General features: G+C 45.0%; 2 long non-coding RNA genes across 3 annotated transcripts; one reads left to right on the forward strand and one right to left on the reverse strand.

Moving 5' to 3' along the window:
* Positions 1–2,617: 2,617 nt before the first annotated feature.
* LOC111925538 (uncharacterized) lies at positions 2,618–5,610 on the forward strand. Its single transcript, XR_002862281.2, has 2 exons — positions 2,618–4,645; positions 5,302–5,610. It is a non-coding gene; the product is annotated as an uncharacterized LOC111925538 (long non-coding RNA).
* Positions 5,611–13,702: 8,092 nt separating this feature from the next.
* LOC111925539 (uncharacterized) lies at positions 13,703–19,591 on the reverse strand. 2 transcript variants are annotated; one of them, XR_002862282.2, is made up of 3 exons: positions 19,397–19,591; positions 15,029–15,202; positions 13,703–13,882 (listed from the first exon to the last, which is right to left on the reverse strand). It is a non-coding gene; the product is annotated as an uncharacterized LOC111925539 (long non-coding RNA). The 2 variants fall into 2 exon arrangements; XR_015280016.1 differs by having other exon boundaries at positions 13,703–15,202.
* Between the last annotated feature and the right edge of the window lie 26 nt (positions 19,592–19,617).

Consider the following 19,617-nt stretch of genomic DNA (forward strand, 5'->3'; position numbering starts at 1 on the left):
GCGGCCTCACGCCGCCCCCCGCATCCACCTGAGCCGCCCCTACATCCCCCCCCCGCCGCCCGCCCCCGCGCTTATCTCATCCCCGCGCCCCCTTCCTCCCGCGGGCAGCGCTCGGCGGAGCGACGCCGGGCCGCCCCCTCCACCTCCACCGCCTCCTCCTCCTCCCCCCGTTCCCCGGTCGCGGGCGAGGAGGGAAGCGCGGCGCGAGGGGAGGAAGGGAGGGGAAAGGGGCCGAGCCGCTCCCCGCGCTGCGCCACAACCCGCCCGCCGCCGCCGCCGCCGCGCCCCGAGCCGTGAGCCGTGAGCGCGCCCGGCCCGCCCCGCGCCGGGTCCGGAGCGAGGGGCGGGAGCGGCAGCGCCCGGCGGTGCGCGGTAAACAACGGGGCGGGGCGGGGCGGGGCGGGGCGGGGCGGGGCGGGGCGGGGCGGGGCGGGGCGGGGCGGGGCGGGGCGGGGCGGGGCGGGGCGGGGCGGGGCGGGGCGGGGCGGGGCGGGGCGGGCAGCGCCACACCGCTGTGGGGGCGTGTCAGGGGGCGGGACTTAGAGCGGAGGGCGGGGCCAAGGAGCCGTGGGGGCGTGGGGCGGGCCCGGCCGCCATTTCCCGCCTCGGGCTGCGCGGGAAAAAATAAATCACGGAGTCGGAGTTGTTTGGGTGGGAAAAGAGCTGTGGGATCAGCGAGTTCCACCCGTGGGCCGGCGCCACTGTGTCAGCCACTGGGTGCCACGTGCGGGATTTCCTTAAACACCCTCAGGGATGGTGATTCCATCACCTTACTGGGGCGTGTTATTTCTGATCTCTAATGTCTAATCAACTTTTCTCTGAAGGAATTCTTCCTGATGTCCAACCTAAACCTGCCCTGGCCCGGCCTGAGGCCGTTCCCTCTCCTCCTGTCCCTGTTCCCTGGGAGCAGAGCCCGATCCCCCCCCCGGCTGTCCCCTCCTGTCAGGGAGTTGTGCAGAGCCAGAAATTCCCCTTGAACCCTAACCTTTTCCAGCTCCCTCAGCTGCTCCTGGGGCTCCAGAGCCACCTTCTCTGGACCTGGATATTAATGGTTTCATGAACAGGTATAAACCATCTGAAGGAAGATGTGTGAAGTATTTTTACAGGTGACTGTAAGGTGTTTTTGTCAGAGGCAAGTGCATAGCTCAGATCTCAGACTCACTCCATTTGGATGTGACCACATTGGGTCATTGGTCCCACGTCCCTGCTCCGGCAGGGCCATCCCGAGCACACGGCACAGGATTGTGTCCAGGTGGCTGTGGAATATCCCCAGGGAGGGGGACTCCACACCCTCTCTGGGCAACCTCTTCAGGGCTCACTCACTGCACAGGTTCTTCCTCCAGAGAAGGAGGAATTTCCTGGGATCCAGGGGGAATTTCCTGGGATCAGTTCCTGCCCGTTCCTCTGGTGGCACTGCTGGATCCCACAGAGCAGGGTCTGTGCTCTCAGCCCATCCCCAGCAGGTGCTGACAGACAATGATGAGGTCCCCTCTCAGTGTATCCTCTCAAGGCTGAACAGCCCCAGCTCTTTCAGCTTCTCCCCATAAGAGAGATGCCCCAGTCCATTAATCTTCCTTGTAGCCTCTGCTGGACCAACCCCAGGAGCTCCATGTCCCTCTTGTACTGCAAAGGTACCGATGGCAGGCCTGGCTGCTTCTCTCAGAGCTAATACCCTCTGTCCTTTTCCTAAAAGGCATGTCTGGCTCTCCAGGAATTCCCAGTGCTGCTGTTTGCTGGTGCATGAGGATATAAACTGTGGCGTACCTGTCCTGCTCCCACCCTCCTTGGTACCTGCCAAAGGCCTTGGGCTGGATGGTGGGGAAAGTACATGGGGAAACCCACCCCAAATAATGGCTCTTGTGGGACTGCCAGAGTGTAAAACTGTAATAAAGAATTGGATGAATAAAAATTCGAAAGAAAAGGTTTAAATAAAGTATATGTGATTGTAAATGATAAAAATATGGAATGAGAAATCCTCCTCCAAGTCGAGGCAGGATTTCTCTTCCAAAGCAACAGATTGCAGCCAAGCACCCAGATAACAATCGCAAGCAGGCACATCAGCCCAGAAAGAATGGGCAGGACACGGGCCATCGAACAAACAAAAGAACGGGCCCGGACGAGATATCGCCGAACCGAGCATCTCCGCCCTGACCACCTGTGCTAGAGAAATGGAGAAACTAGACAAAGGAAGAGGAGCCAGCCGAGATAGCCATCGGCTCCAGGATGGGTGCCACCACTCCACCCTAAAGGCCCGGACCAAAATGATATCAAAAAGACATCCTGGACCTCTTTACATATGAGGAGCCTCTGCCCAACGTCTATTGACTCTATTCTCCAGTGCCAGGAAATCTATTCTTCGAACAATCAAGAACCTCTTAGCAAAGGGTGCCTGCTTGGAATTTGGCCTCGGGACACAAACTTCCTATAAAAACCCAGGCCAAAGGACTCTCAGGCGTGGATTTGGGAGCATCTATACCTTGCGTATAGACCCTGTCCACCCAGCGCTGCGCTGCTTATTTTATTGTGGTTTTTTCTCTTTGTTCGAATTTATTATTGTTTGATAATAAATTTTCTCTTTTATATAACCCGAAATTGCCTTTGCATTTATAACAAAACCAAGAGAAAACCTTTAAAAAAGCATGGTGCTGTATTTAACATAAATAAGGAATTGTAACCTCCTTTGCCTCCTAGAAAAAAAAATAAAAATTTAATGTCTATTCAAGACTCTATTGTAACCTTGCTGCACTAAAGATAGGTATTTTAAAATTAATAAATAGGGAAAATCCTTCTGTAGCCAGCATAGACCCAGGCAACATGAATTTTAGTAATATTGGTTACAACTACCTTCTTTTTGCACTAAAAGAGGAAACCACTGACCATTTGCATTAACAAAATATTTATAAATTTATCTATGAACAGTTTTACCTAACAATAACAAAACCCTGCCATTGACTCTCCGTCCCTGGAAGTGTCCAAGGCCAGCTGGATGGGGCTTGGAGTAACCTGGGATAGTGGAAGGTGTCCCTGCCCATGGCAGGGGGTTGGAACCTCATGATCTGTAAGGTGCCTTCCAACCCCAGCCACTCTGGGATTCTGCAATTCCTTTCCAGGCTGGTTTGTAGAAATGACCAATGTGTTTAATTCCAGCAATTCAAGCATCTGTTTTTGTCACAGCTCTTCCTCGCTCTGGAAGAAGGCTGTGGGCCCAGCCTCGAGGAATTTCTGTTCTGCAGCAGTGCCACATCCAGTTTCTGGAGAAAATGACTTAAGAGCTCACGGGCCTTGTTTCATTCCTGCAGTCAACAGATTTAAACATTTTGCTGTGAGCCTTCAAATCACTGCGTTTTTTCCAGCGTAGAAAAAGTCATTCCAAATCTACCTGTGCTTTCTGCCTCCAAAACTAACACTCCCTACAGAGCAGCACAGGCAGAGATACCTGTATTGCAGGTTTCTGGGACTCGTATTTTAGGTTTTCCTGTCCTACTCTTATGACAAACACTTGCACGGGGAGTGAGCGCGATGCCACTGCTTGCATTGTATCCAACCGTGCAAGTTCCAACCTGCTCCTTGGCTTTGGCTTCTCCAGACAAGTCCTGCAGTTACAAACAATCCCTCACAGGCTGGATCGGGCACAGAGGAGCAGGAGTTGGTACATGTTGGCTGCTGGAATTAGCCCTGCTGCCTGTGAAGGCTGGGAGCTGCTGCTTCTGAGCTATTATGCGGCTTTATCGCAGCGCTGGTTATGTTGTAACCCTGCAAGTGCTTGATCTTTTACCCGCCCAGGCACTGCAGGCATTTTTAATTATCTGAGGGTTAATTTGCACAGGAGCTTTTGCTGAAACAATAAATTCATACCTCTGTTATTATCTGGTATGAGTTTCTGTATCAATATTTATATTTGGGTAAAACCAAAGAAGCTTCCTGCTAACATTAAGACAAAAGAATTGCTTCAGAGCAGGTTCAGGAGTCAGCCAGCACTAAGAACACCTTCCACTTCTTTGCAGGGAAAGGGAAATTGTGATGTGTGGTTGGAGAACTCGCATTCCAATGCCTCTTTTCTACGCAGGGATGAGGAGACAGAAACAACTTGTCAGATGAAAAGCACGTTTTGCAAGGCTTGACAAATACAGTGTTCACCTGGAGCCAATGTGGTCTGTGTGATTTCGATGCTGGTAGGATTGTTTCTGTAACTCATGTTGTAAAACTCTGGTCCAACAGCTCACTCACTCACTGTGTGTTCATCTTCATCAGGAATTTGGTAATTGCTTCAGTTTAGAGGGGGAACTGCTGTGGTGATACATAAGAGGGAAGTAGGGTGAGAGGATGTGCCAGGAGGGGCTGTCTCTCCCCATGCTTGTCCCTTCGCTGCTGCCATGCAGCTTCCTACCCCTCCAGCCTAAGGTGGAGAGCAAAGAAGCAGGATACTGGCAGCACTCGAGGATCTGTAGAAAGTCCATATTCTTGCAGGGCAGTGGGAAGCAGAAGGAAGCTGAGGAAGCACAGCTGTTCTTGTCCTGGCAGCACTGCTGTAACCTCAGAAAGGGGTCCCTTCCCCTGGGCATGGGATCAGCCTCTCCCACCCCACCACTCCCATTTCTGTGCCTGTTATGAGATGGATGTTACAGAATCAAGAGCAGTCCATGTTGTATCCTTTCTGTTTTTACTTTAGGAGCACTCTGAAGTGTGTACAGTATCTTCTATCTATGTTTCTTTGTGTGCTACATGAGCTAAATCCTAAATAATCCCATGGAACGAGGGAATGGTTTCATCTCCCTGCCACAGTTCAGAGGTGGAGGTACAGACAAAACAATACTTAGCAGGGAATTGCAGCACCAGCTAATAGGAGATCCAGGTTTTCATCATGACTTCTGACATTTGTCCTTGCTACTAAAATGTGCCCCTTTCTCAATGCCACAGGATGTTTTATAATGGGGGGGGGGGGAGGAGAGGGATGTTTTTAGCAGAACTGTTCTACATTAAAAGGAAGCATTTATTTTCATTGGTATCAGCTCTGTGAAGTCTTGACCCTGGGCCCACAATGGGAGTTTTATCCTTGACTTTAATGGGAGAACAATCAAGGTCTCATGATATTACATCCTAAAGAAAGGAAAATACTGCAGTTTGTATCAATAAGATAAATGTCTCATACTTAGTGTAAGCGGCTATATTCTTGCAATAAATGGTTTATTAGATTGATTAAATGTCTTAACTTCACCTCGACTATTAATCACTTTTGGCAGCTGTTTACTGCTTTGTATACTTTGAAGTAATGGACATTATTCCTTAATTATCTCATTGCAGCTCAGTCATTGTTTCCTAAATAGTGCCATTAGAATGGTAAATTGCAACAGTAAAACAATGTCAATAGGAAGTTATGAAGTTCCCATTTTATGATGCATTCATAAAGTTAACTCAATCTACTAAAATGTGGCTGTGATTTCCACACAGTGACCTATTTGCTATGGCAGAAGAGATTCTGATGAGAAAACAGTTGAGCTTTAAGTGTGCTGGGACTCTGCTTTTACCCGAGTAAAACTCAGCATATCCCCTGTTGCAATATGTGTTGGAATCTGCATATCAGAATTTATTAAACCAGTGCTTGTTTGATCACTTTTGGTTTCACTGAGTGCTGTGAATCCCAAGGATTTCATGCCTTTGAATACAATGCGTTTATTCCCATGGAAAAAAATGAGAAAACTCCAAGCAGTGCTATGATTTAGATGTTACTATTGTCATTTCACAGAAGGATAAGAGAGAACCAAATCAATCAGAAGAAATGGCTGCTTTTAGTTTTATCTCCAGATCTGGCAGCAAGTCATAACTTAGAAGTTGTACAACAATTTCCATGCTGAGTCCCTTTTTCAGTCAACTGTAACTGTCCTGAACTTTAACATTATGAGTTGTCTGTTTCAGGCTGAGTTGTTTGGGTGGAATCAGTATTACTGTCAATCTGAGAAAGAGTCATGAAACTGGCTTTCAAGTACTGTAACAGAAATTGTCTCTCTTCTTTCTCCCTAATAAAGGTTTTTAGGGAAAAATAATGTTGGAAATTATGAGTTCTCATGAGTTTTTTATTCTCCTGGGATTTTTACTGTGCACATGATAGAAAATGTAGTTCCTTACCTTGGGCTAAATTAGTGCTGAAGACAAGGTGAATGAGTCTTTTACTAACATTAACAATTTATGTTTAATCCCAAATTTCTGCAGACTCCTAATCCAGAAACTTTGATTAAGGAACTCAGCCAAGATGAAGCCTGACTGTGCCAGATGTCAGACACCCCCAGGAGAAGCAATGCCTGGAAATTGTTCTACCCAGAGGGAAGCAAACGTATAATTAAAATGCCTGGCTGTAATTTCGGTTCTGGGTTGAATTCAGCTGGTGACCCACAGCTGGAAGGCTCTGAGGGCTCATCACCAGGTGACCTGCAAGTGACACATCCAGTTCTACCTAACTGCAAATGCTACACCTCTGCAAGTCAGCCTGCTCTTTTTTATTTATTTATTTATATTTTTTTTTTTTTTGGCAAGCAAACCAAATAATGTTCCTGCCTTGTCAAAAGTCTGGTGAAGTGTCCTATTCCTGTTCTCACTGCATCTTGTACTTCATCTGGTCAAGCTTAAATAGTCTCCTGCTGCCCTAAGGTGCTCTCCTCAGCCTCTTAGAGCTGGAGGGGAGTTGCTGCTGGGAATCAGCTGGCAGAAACATTTGTAACAAAGCTCTCTCTCAGTCAAACCCAGGTGACTGAAGGAAACAGGTTGAGTTCTTTAGCCCAAAGAATTCATCCTAGATGAGATCAGGGTTTACTCTGAATCTTTCAAACTCCAGAAACAATAGCACAGGGCCAAAACACAACCATTTGGGAGGCATAAACAATTTCAAGTAGTGCAACTACCTGTTTGTCTGCAGCCTTAGACCATATTCATGCTACACAGAGGTGGTGGATGCCCCATCCCTGGAAACATTTAAGGTCAGATTGGATGGGGCTCTGAGAAACCTGATCTGGTTGAAGATACTCCTGTGCATGGCAGGGGGGCTGGACTAGGTGACTTTTAAAGATCCCTTCCAGCCTGAACCATTCCATGATTCTGCAACCTTTTGATGTTGGTGAGTGATGAGAGGTGGGACATGTCAACAGTAGCAGGGCTTCACTTCTGATTGTTCTGCTGTTTCACTTGAGCACAAGAGTGGAACAGGATAAAAGGTGGCTTTGCCCTTATCTGGTTACCCATTGTGAGCACTCTGTTCTCCAGTATCCTGCTGCAGCATTCCTGCCAATACTGTAGAGGCTTGGTTTCCATTTCAGTTTCACTGGTTGTCAGAGAGTTTATCTGTGAAACAGATATACCAACAGCTAATCTCGTGTTATGGTTCCGTGGCTGTTTATAACTCCTATTAATAGCAGCCATGGAAAGCCTGAGAGTAGATTTTATAGGGCACTGGGGTAACCAGTTACTGCACATTCCCCTGAGGCTACGTAGCATCAAGTGTAGCAGCTTGTCCTTTCCAGACTAGGTCATGATCATAGCTCTGGCATTCCCTATCTTTTGGGGATTTCACTCTGTGCATGCTCTTGGTAATTCTTTCTGAGACATGATTCGGAAGCAATTGATTTTGCTCTATGATTTATGCTTACATAGTTGCCAGCTGATTTGCAAGAGGCTCCATAATTAAGCTCTACCCTGTGCACCATCTCCAGTGAGGATTTCACAGCACTTTAAAGGGATTGGCTGGACTTCCACTGGAGGGAAATAGGATGGGTCCATGATGCTTTGATAAATCTTAGAGGTTCATATTTTTAAATGCTTCCAAATGTTCAGCGTTCTCATTGCAACTGCTGGTACCCATTTTTAAAAGCTTGTGTTTTATCTCCCAAATGTGGGAAATGTTCATGTAATACCTGATTCAGTGAGGCATTTACCATTGTCACATATAAAACAGGACAAAAAATACCTTCTTAGTGATAGGTCCATGATGGGGTTGCTGAGTTAATAAGAGCAATGGTCCATACATGCCACGTTAGTGACACAGGTGTGGTTTCTCATGAGGCACAGCAAACTTGGGAAGGTATTTGCCAATTCTGAGGGAACCAGCTGATGAGCTGTGAGAAAGTCCTGGCTTTGTGGAGGATGAAACAGGATAAGAAAGTCCTGACGAAGGCCTGAAACAGCCCTCGGCAAGGTCTTCAGGTCATCTTGGCACACGGGAGCAGTAATTTATTCCAGGAGTCACTGCTGAAATCATTAGTGTGAGCTATGGAAAAAAGGCAATAGTATGAATAAAGGCAGTAGAATCTGGCCTAATTGAGAAACAGAAAAGAAGGAGTGAGGAACACGAAAGGTCTTGTAAGTGCAATGTACTGTCATCTGAGTCAACTGATAGTCATGGTAAGTAGCCATCTAATTTATTTTTTAAAGGACTCCTCACAGGAGAAACCTGCTGACTGTTGGGAAAATAAAGTCAAAACGATTAAGAATTGCAATGAGAAATTCTAGTCACTGCCTAATTCCGTGCCTTTCATTTCAAATTGCATAAATGGTAACTTGGCTTTTGGTCTCATGCCTAGAGAAGCACCTGAGAACACCTCATTGCATCATCATCGAGAGTCTACTGACCATTTTTAATTATGGGCTGGCTGTGGAAAGTGAAGTGGCTTGGTTGGTTAAGGCTGATACTAGACCCTACTAGCAGTGAGTGACTACCACAAAAAATGCTGGCATGGAAACCACAGGCACTCTTTGAAGCCTTTGGAGCTATGATGCTTCCACTCGCACCATTTGTCTAATTGAAATTTCATTCACGTGGCTGCTAGTGGAACCTGAGAGTGTCAGGAATGTGAAAGAGCATTTTTCATGATGTGGTGTGGTCTGTGTGGCTGGAAGTGGAGAAATCAGAGTCAAAGTGGGGAGGTTTGAGTGAAGGAAAGAGGACAGATTTATGAAAGGCATCTGTGAATTCTGTACACAAGCTATGAGGGAAAAGTGTAAATGGAGGAGATGGTAAGGCAGAGGAAAGGAAAATGGACTACAGAAAGAGGAGGAAATAGGAAATCCTTGAAAGAAAAGCTACTAACAACTCTTGACATTTCAATCCTAGTGTCTTTCCCCTCAGAATTTCAAGTGTAGGGTAGTCTTCAGCACCCAGTTGCTGGAGAGCTGCAAAGAAACCTGGTGACCATTGTTGGGAAAAGGTGTTTTAAATATTGGAAAAACAGAGATTATTTAAATTAGTTCTGTGGCTGTCCTTAGAAATAGTATTTTTGACTTCTACAGTTGTTTCTTTTGCTGCCTGTGTAATAAAAAAGAATCCAGTTTTGAATGCACCAGGGGCTCCATATAACTTTGCTTTCCTGAATATGTAAAGCAACACAGGTGCTGCTGCTTGTCTCGTTTCTGGTGATTCCCAAAGCCAGAGGCACTGGCCATCCACCGATAGTTTGGAGCTATATCCTCCACTTTTCACTGTAGGATTTCTATTCCAGTAAAAAGGCCATGAAAAATGTTCCCTGATAAATATCTGCAAATAACAGAAGTGTCTAAGCATCAGAAAGAAGCACTGATGTGGGATGACCAGGATGAAATCGAGCTTAATAAAAATATTTTATTGTGAGATCAAGATAATTCAGTAATCCTGTCAAAACTAGCTTCATTGTGCTGAGTTCTGTACAAAAAGTAGTAGGAAGTGACCCACAGCATAAAAATCTACAGTTTTAAGTGTCAAAGGAAATATAATTTCCTGTGGAAAACTGAAGCATAGAAAGAGTAATTTGACTGCAATTACACAGGCAATTTCTGGCAGGGTTGGGACTACCCAGTCTGCTTCCCCTCCCGTCTGAGGCTAAAGCTACCCTTTAAGGGCTTGAAAATCAACTTGGTAAAGGCACAGGAAGGTCTGTAGTGTGACAGGTTGTGTACCCCTCCTGGCTGACAGGCAGTGTCCATAACTCCTGGTGCTATCCCCTAGGCAGGAGGAAGAGAAGCCCGGTGTGGATCAGAGGGATGCGGGAGCTCAGCGCTGTGAGCAGACACAAAGGGCTCACGGAGCGTGCACGATCGCCTCATGCAACCACACAGCAATCGTTTGTTAGAAAGGTGCCAAGTGTGAAAACATAACCAATGCTGGGTCAGTGGGTCAGTGGGAAGCCTCTGCTTGTTTATTTTTGGATTTGCCATCCCAGCAGGATCCCGCTGAACTGAGATTCTCGCAGAAGCCATTCCCAACCTAAAGCCTGTCCCAAGCCACCAACTTAATGAGTGCCAGGGCTGTCATGCACAGCAAAGACGTGGCTGGAGTGGAGGCAAAGAGGTGCAGCACTCTCAGATGAAGATGTGTGGGCAGCAGGCCTGTCACGGAAACAGTGCTGAGTGCTCCAGAGACTGATATGCCCTGTTAATTCAATTAATTGCTTCTTCAGCTTGGTTGAGAGATCAGCCTGTGAAGTACAAATATCTCAAGCCAAACAATTTTTTCCCTTGTCTGCTGTGGGTAAAGTGTTCCACACGTGGCTGTCTGTCAAGTGTTCAGCTGCAGCACCTGCATTTTGATGTTCCCAGGTGATTTTCTCCAGGCTTCACAGGACAGCCATCCTACATTTCACTTCCCCTTGGGTCAGTAAACAAAATATTTTCCTTGCATACTTGTGTTGTGTTCAGTTAGGGATATATTTTTGTCTGGGTACAAGTCAGACTGGTATTTGGAGGCTGTGATAAAGCTGGAAAACAGCATGGCAGTGTGTTGGTCCAAGCATCCCTTGCAATGTTTTGTCCCAGGCCAGTCATCCCTCAGCTCCATGAAGAAGGAACATTCTCCATCCCATTTACATGCAGGGGAGACTTTGAACAGAGTGAATCTTCCCCTTGGCTGAAGGCCCTGTGCAAGATCCACACACTGTTCAGGTTCTTTATGCATTAGCTTTTACCAGAATAGTTAAATAATTAAGACAGTCCGTTGGCCAATATGCTGATAAATGAATTACTTGGGCTTCCATTGGCTGCTATTTTTGTGACCATGTGGGCTGTTGTTTGCAAGTATTTAAACAGCTCCAGCTACAAGTGGGACTGGTAGAGTCATGGAGGGATGGTACTTCTTGGGAGAGTTGGGTTTTGACCTGGTGGGGAGCCCCGAGCTCTCACCCTGAGGAGGGATTTGTGGTTCAAGGGTTGGGTTGTATTTGCAAGGTCCCTGGGACTGAGACAAAACCAACAGGCAGCTCTTAGGACACCTGCTTGACCTATACTGCTTTGATTTAAGGAAATTAAACTCTACCCCATAGAGAAAGAGCTGAAATCCTGCTGCTTTTGGGAATGTTATTTCAATGTACTTGTTCAGTGAGTTGGCCTGGTAGTTTACAATTCAGAAACCCCGGAGCACTTGTGAATTGTGAGGGAAGTACACTATTCATTATCTGCTGTCAGGCATTCATCATGCCAGCGAAAGCTTCAATCCTCTCATCAGGATGCAGAACATTACTTATGACCAGTCACAGGCCATGAATAATGGCTTAACGAAATGAACAGTTCTCCAGCAATTCAGACCCAGGTTTGTTAATCAAAACTATTCAGAGCCAGATTCTGGCACCCCCTCAAACACTCTGAATAACACCTACCCCCAGTGCACCGTCTTTGGTTTTAATTGCATTTATAGTTTAGCAAACTTTTTTTTTTTTTTTTTTTTTTTTTTTTTTAATCTGGCTGACCTCACCCAACAGGCTCACAGAAAATGCTGAAGTTTGCCTGCACCAAAATAAGTAGTTCTTCTCTCATTTTGCATTAACACTTGCTGTAGAAAACCACTTTGGCAGTGATGACAAATCTACATGTCTTTTCCATGCTGGTCAACAGCTAAATGCTGCCTAAAGCTAAGCACTGATTTAAACTTATCTTTTTTTAATTTATGTGGGGAAAGTAAGTCAAGTGACATATTCTTTATAGGACCTCATGCACAACAGTAAATTGGCATGGCCATATTCATCCATGAGTAGGATTAGGCCCTGTTCTGGTTGGTGTTTCACACCAGCAGCAGTTCTCTCTTGTATATTGCTAAACACACTCCAGGCTGCTGGAAAGTGAATAGCAGTGTATTTGCAACCCAGTGCCCAAGTATTCCTCTACAAATGTTCAAGGCAGCTGGCAGCTCAAACTCTCTTCCCCACTTGTAGGAGGCGTCTTAATTTTTTTGGTGTTCTGAACTGTGCCAGAGAAGCTGGTACTTCATTTCCAGAACCAGGGATTGATTAAGTTGGAACATTTTTCACATGTGCAGATAGTGATGGGGCAAGGGGAAGTGGTTTTAAACTCAAAGAGAGCAGGTTTAGATTAAATATCAGGAAGAAATTCTCCCCTGTGAGGGTGGTGAGGCCCTGGCACAGGTTGCCCAGAGTTGTGGACTCCCCATCACTCCCCCATCAGTATTTGAGGCCAGGTTGGACTGGTCTCATTTAAGGTGTCCCTGCCTATGGCAGGGGGTTGGAATAAGATGGTCATTAAGATCCCTTCCCACCCAAACCACTCTATGATTCTATAACTCTATGATTTCATTAATGGAGAGCTTTCTGGGCAGTTGATGTAAGGTAAAGCCATGTGTCGTAGTGCAGCTAAAAATCTTGGTATATCCCAAGGGTAAAACTCACCCTCAGTCTATGTAATGTTAGGCCCTACCTGAAAACCTTTTCCCTTTCCCCTGTCCCATTAGCTGTAACTTCCCTGTGTCCCCTGATCACCCCTGCCCCCTAGTATAAGAGATAAGACCCAGGATGATTCTATAACTCTATGATTTCATTAATGGAGAGTTTTCTGGGCAGTTGATGTAAGGTAAAGCCATGGAAATATTTAAGTGAGTCTTGTATCTCCACTAATCTCTTGGCATTGTGAATCACAGCCTTGGCTGTCACTGCCACTGTCAGGTTAAGACCCCCAGGAGTGGTTCCCCACTGCTGTTTTGGGGTATGGGATCCATCCAGCAGATGTGGAATGATATGTCCAGGATGCTCAATACACTCCTCTAATATCCTTGGGATGAAACTCCCCATGAGACTCTCAGGGATGTAGTTACCAACTTGCATTGTGGTCAGACTCCTCTATGTGTTTGAACAGAGCTCTTTATTTTATTTTACATATTCATTTTTTAAAATGGTTTTCAGGGCATAATCTTCCATAACCAGTTCTTCTTCCTTGGGATCATATTTTGGGAAACAGCCCCACTGGTTTCACCCATGGAATGTATTTCCCCATATGATTAAATGTTGGTCCCTTTGTGTGGGTGAATTAGGGTTCAAAATGAGGAAGAAAAAACCCTCCGGATCCATGTCAGAGGATCTCTCCATCAGCAACGTCTGCTGCAGGGGAGGCAGAGCTTGCTCTGGGTTTTTTTCCACCAGATTACATTTTGATGCACTAGCTGCAAGGAGTGGGAAGGGAAGAAGCAGGGAAAAGAGAGAGAAAAAAGAAAAGGCTCTCATCCAGAGAAAAACCAGGAGTGCTTATCTCTCTCTCCCTCCTCTGCCTTGCATTCACTGCGTCAGGTCTTCATCATCTCTTTCTGCCCTCAGGGGTATAAATGTAGGCATCTGTGGGGGAATAACCCAATACAGAGTTTCTCCTCCTCTTGGAAGTTTTTCAGCAAATTTTCATTTTGGCCATTTCTTTTCTTCAGGCATTGTATGTTCTTTATTTGAGAAAACAGAGGAAAAATGCAACCCAAACAACATTTCAGTTTCTCCAGAAAAAGTTTCTATTTTGATTTATTGAAAACTTGTCCAACCAGTTATTTATATTTTATCTGTGAAAGACTCAAAAAATTTCATCCGAAACAGATATTTCCATGGAAACGTCCATCTTTGATGAGATGTCATTCCTCAGATGTTTCAGCTGAAGAATTTTGTCAGTTCTGGCAGAAAAAAAAAAGGAGTGGGGGACAGAACAAAGACCAAGCTCCCAGGAAAACATGCAATGCTTCAAGTTAATGGGCTAAAATGTCAGCTGGTAAACTGCCATAAAGCCAGAGAAGTCAGCCGGTCGACCCGAGTCAATGGAGCTATGCTAATTTACACAGAGGATCTGGCCTTAGATTTTAATAGAACCAGCCTAGCAAGCTGTTTCTCCGCTTACCCATCCTCCTCCCTTTTTAATAAGCTCTCAGTCATACTTGGCCTATCCTTTAATAATTCACCCTTCTCTCTTCACGATCCCTCTTTCCTCTCTGGAGATAATGGGATGGGATTTTCTGCTTGCAGCCCTCACAGAAATATCGTAGACAGGTTAAACTCAGCACAGCTGGCTACTGGCTTCTAACATATCCCTCGTGCCTCTTCCTGGACTCTGATAAACATCTTTTCTTTGGTCTTTGCTTAGCCAGTGCCAGCTGACTTCGGTGCAGTTTGCCGTACGTTCCGGCGCAGCGCGTTGTGCTGTAATCTATAGATCCCGGGATACTGAAGTATTAAGCTCACAGAGCAATCAATTACTTTAATGGGAGTTGTGTGCGTCTGGCCGCAATTCTGGAAAACAGATCTATGAGATAGCTCCAGGACACAGCCCAGCCTCTGGACCAAGAGGCTCCTCGACTGCAGAAGTTCTTCTAACTCGGGGCCAAACGCAATTGGCAAGACGCGTGTTATGGTTTTTTTGTTGTTCTGTGTAACTGTAATTTAAATGACCGCGTGAAACTGCTCAGTCCTATGTAGCATGGAGCTGTATTAAACAAATACTCGATGATAACCAGTTACAGAGTTGCAAGTTTCTTACCCTGTTTCCTTAAATTTTTTAAGACCCTCTAGACTACTGTTCTTAATCTAGTTCTAGTTTCCTGGTGACCATGTTCTTCCCTCTTTACTGCTTTGGTTAAACACAGCAGAGAAATGTTGATGCAGAAAGACTCCCTTGCAGACCTTAAAAGGCTCGAGTATCTTGGAAGATCTCACTGAAAAAGGAGTGACACCTGATTGTCTCCTGTAGAAGCAGATAGTTCAGAGTCCCCAGAGAATATGAGCCCTTATTTTCAGTGAAATATTTCAAATACTTCAGTTATTTGTACCTGCTCTTGTTCACACAGAGGAGTGAAGATACCATGCAGCGTGTGAGATGTGTCCTGTGCTGATTTCTCAGACACCCAGAGCATGGAGCAGACCTTGCACACCTTTTCTCCAAGCAGCTGAGATGACTTTTAATTGTTCCAGGTACAGAGCTGGCAGCTGCATCTTCCAGAGAACTAAAAAGTAATGTGTGAGAATGGTTCCCTTACTGAAACCCTGTGGACTTTGCATTGATTAAATCAGCATTTTGGAAAAACAGAAGTGTAATTGATGTCATTTGGATTTCAGCTCAGCATTTTGATTGGCATTTTTGTGTAATGACTTTTCCTTATTTGTTGAATTTAATTGATGGTTGTTGCATTTATTTCTAAAGAACGTTGCTTTAATTAAAAAAAAAAATAAATCTCTGCTCTACAGAAATTAATATTCCCCATCTATATGGCACAAAAGGGTGTGTGGTGAACATAGAGGATAATTAGTAGCTGTAGGAGGAGAACTTATGAGAAGATGACTATGAATATGTAATAGAGGAAATAGACTACAAGGAAATTAAACCAATAAATTTATGAGTGAATAATTGACCTCTGAGTAAATATGAGCATTCTCTCAACAGCCACTTGACGTGTTGTTAACCACTCAGTATGTCAGAACATTAACCACCCTTTTAACCAACCAGTTCTTTGCTGCTGGCAACGACTCGCTCTCCGGAGTCGCCTTCCTGTCTTGCAGGGTGACTGCTTGCTGTGTGCACAATGCCATAAACACACGTGGTGCCAAGGCTTTGGGAGGGAGTTCATGATCTGTTACACAGGTGTAAACCTACCCTTATCCAAAGGACACGTTTGCAGGGAATAATTAAATCTACTGCTGCAAAATTACACTGTTGGAAATGAGAGCAAAATTTTATCGACTGCCGCCAAATGAAGTCTTTCTACTGTTTAGGGCGTCAGCCCAAAGCTGAGATTTTTCAGAACGGATGGTGAAGTTTCTAAAGTTGATTTTCAAAATTTTCAAGATTTCCGTTTTCCCTTAGATGTGACAAATTAGGAATTGTGACTTCAAAGAGTGTAGGCTAGAGGTGTCATCTTGTTCCCAAGAAAGTCCCAATATCCCCCAAATGAGAGGCCTGACAGATGTGAGCAGATGCATTTGCCAGAAAAAATGGACCTGATGATGTCTGAATTTTAGAGGAAGTTCCCAAGAAACACAGAGCATCCATGAGTAAGGGCTAGACCTTAAACATGAGTTGTGAGATGTGGTAAGTGCTGTCACAACTCTCTGAAGAAAGACTAGCTTTGAGGATTCAGAAATCACAATGATAAAAGATAAGACGGTGGCATTTGTTTATTGAGAAATTTTTGTATTAGAATGGTCCCTGGGAATGAGGTATAATGGATGTATATTGAGAATAAAGACTTTTCATTCCAGAGAGACAAGCTATTCCATCTGGTTAGGAACCAAATAAATTGTGAAATTACTGCCAGTTTTACACCAAATAAATTGATAACAAAGATGTGATATCAGTGGAGCTTTGCATTTCCTCCTCCTTCCCATTAGCTGGTTAGTGCACCAAACATTTTTTATGTCCTAGAATAGAAGGCAAGTTGTTATCTAAAAAATTTAATGATCAACTACAATATGTGACTGATTGAATCAGAAGGGTAGTGTGAAAGATGAGGTTCACTTGCTGGCCTTGGCCTCTTTGTTTGGCAAAGAGAGATAAGAAGACAAAGCTCAATTTTATCAGAAGTTAACAAATGACTAAGTAGATGAAAATCTCAAATCAGCTCTTTATTTTCTGTGAGCCAAAGTAATTAATGGACTTGTGTTGGGATGTGGTAAAAGACCAAACATAATAAATTGGTTATCACCCCATTCATCTTTGCAGGAACGTGGAGTGGTGTTGGGAGGTGCTGTCTGTATCAGGGAAGAACAAAGTGGAGCCTTTGTGTTGGAAGGGAGGTGGGCACTGAGTTCTTTCTCCTTCTTGGAAAGTCCTCATCTCCAAAGCTGTAATCTACGTGAGCCCACACTCACAGTCCCAAGTCCCACCCTTGTCTGTCCTGCTGAAAGTCAGCAAGTCTGGGGAGTTGAGTTTATGAGCTGTAAGAATGAAATCATAGTCTTATCCCAAAGGAAAGAGGTGGATGTGCTCCTCTGCAGCACAGCCTTCAACAGCAGTAAACACTTCTCTTTTTTCTGGGGAAAGGAGAACAACTCATAAGATAAAAAGTAAGTAATCCAGGAAAAAAAAAAGAGATCCAGTATGGTTTTCCATTATGTACAGATGGTTTTAAAGCATACATCTACAACAGTGAAATAATTATGAGCCCCTAAAATTTGCTTTCTTTTGTTAGAATTATCCCTGGGACAACCTAGACCTGTCCCAAACAGTATCCAGCTGGTGTTTAGAAGTTCACATGGTTGAGGGATCTTTCCCCATAGGCAGTCGGGATGGAGTCACCCTCTTCTGGAGGCTGGAGGACTCTGACACATCTGGACCATGGCAATTGACTTCTGGACCATAAAATGTCCCCTGGTCAAATTTACTCCACTCCAAGAGGAAACCAAAACAGACATAAAGGGGAGATCTCTCCTCAGTTTCCTCTTCAGCTAAGAGCAGCTGGGATAAGATTTAAGAGGGAGAGGGAAAGTGGGAGATTTCTTACACAAATCATCCACATTAAAAATGACAAGACTGTTTGGAATACCTGGCATCACTTGAGTTGAAAGTTTAGTTCTTTCTGGAGCATTCTGATTTTTTTGGAGTGTTTGTGGAAAATACAAGGCATGATAGAGAGTTGGGATAGAGGAATTGAGGGTATATTTTGAGCCTTTGTGGTTGTGCCCTGTTTCAAAACAAACAAACAGCAGCAAAGGCTTAAAGGTCAAGTTCAGGCTAGGGGCTGAGATGAAAAAGGAGGGAGCAGCAGTGCAGATTCCAAGAAAACATGCTTCTGCAACTCTTCTAACAGGTAAACACTTATTGGTCTGGCTAGATGAAAAAGCTCTGTAGAGATGAGGACAGGGCTGTGCAGAACTAGAAATGTGATGTTGGATGAGTTTGATTCTGAAGCTCCTGAGAAGGGACTTCTACCAAGGTGAACCTGGCTGTATGGGCAGGGGAAGTTAGAAACTAAGTGGGTGCACAAATCAAAAGATGCAAAGAGATTATCCATAGGAGGAGACTGGAAGAAGTACAGGTAAGCCTTTTTGAACCAAGATTAACAATTTCTAAGTTAGATACTGGCTTAAATGTTCTGCATCCTCAAGCAGTGTTAAACACAGTGGGCCCATTTCATTTTTACTGACACAAATGAGAAATAAACCTCTCCACTCACTTGAGCTTCTACTGCATGCAAGATCAAAATCAGAGCCAGAGGCATTTGGAGTCTGAAAGAAATGTTTTTGTTTTTGATGTCTATTTTTGCTGCCTCTATTTAGAGCAAACATAGCCAGGGCTGCAAGTGAATACAGTGTCTCTAAAGAGGTGAGTTATTCCCAGCCAATCTGTAGTGGCAGAATGTGGTACCTTATGGGTTTGAAGTAGACCATCCTCATTAACTACATGTTGGGCCAAACCCGGTTAATTTCTACAACCCCTCAGGGCTGAATTTAGCCCATTAGAACTAAGTGATAATATCATTGGAAGCTATTTTTGTGCCCTGGGCTGCAAGTTGGATACTATGATACAGCATAAACTAGCTAAAGCCAAGATGTTTTAGGCTTTGGGGCATTAAGTAGTTTCTTAGTATTTATCCATGCTTTTCTCAAGGGTTTCAAATGGTACTAATTAGTGTACATAAATGATGGCTGAAATTCAGGGAGAATTTCAGCAGCAGGTGTGTTGGGGGTACTTGCAGTGTCTTCAGAGCCAGGTCCTAAATGGCTTTGAATTGAGCTGTGTGATGTGGTGGGATGTGGGGCAGTGATCAGTGGGACTTCCTGCGTGGTGGGTGTGGGAGGCCAGTGATATGGTGTGCAGCAAAACTAGGCAGGACTCCAGGCAGGATTCCTACTAAAGTCATCATCATGGACCACCTAGGGCTGTCATGGTGTGTGCTGACCCATGCCTGCTTTAAATCACAACAGGAGATTTAAGTAAGATGTTAGGAAGAAATTCTTCACTGTGAGGGTGATGGGGTCCTGGCACAGAGCAGTTGTGAATTCCCCCATCCCAGGAAGTGCTTTAGGCCAGGTTGGATGGGGCTTTGAGCAATTTGGCCTAATGGAAGTTGTCCCTGCCCGTGGCAGGCATGTTGGAATTAGATGGTCTTTAAGGTCCCCTCTAGCCCAAAGCATTCTGTGATTCTCAAACAGGTGGTCCTTCCCACAAGGGGCACTGGGTAGCTTGGAAGCAGTTGACAAACCTGGTCTATGTGCTACTTCTCAAGCCCTACCCTCAATCTGTCATTCCATTGATCGCTTATCATGTGGCGTTTAACCATCACACGTCTCATGAGCTCAGGAGAACCAGTCACTGCTGGGGTTTAGCAACACAAATAGAACTCATCAAACTTGTCCCAGCAGTCCCCAGAGCTCCCAGCTCACTGTCCCATCCTCCTGCTGAGGTGGAGCAGGTGAAGGTGAC

This window comes from Cyanistes caeruleus, chromosome 1, assembly GCF_971803275.1.
Source record: "Cyanistes caeruleus chromosome 1, bCyaCae1.hap1.1, whole genome shotgun sequence".
Lineage (NCBI taxonomy): Eukaryota > Metazoa > Chordata > Aves > Passeriformes > Paridae > Cyanistes > Cyanistes caeruleus.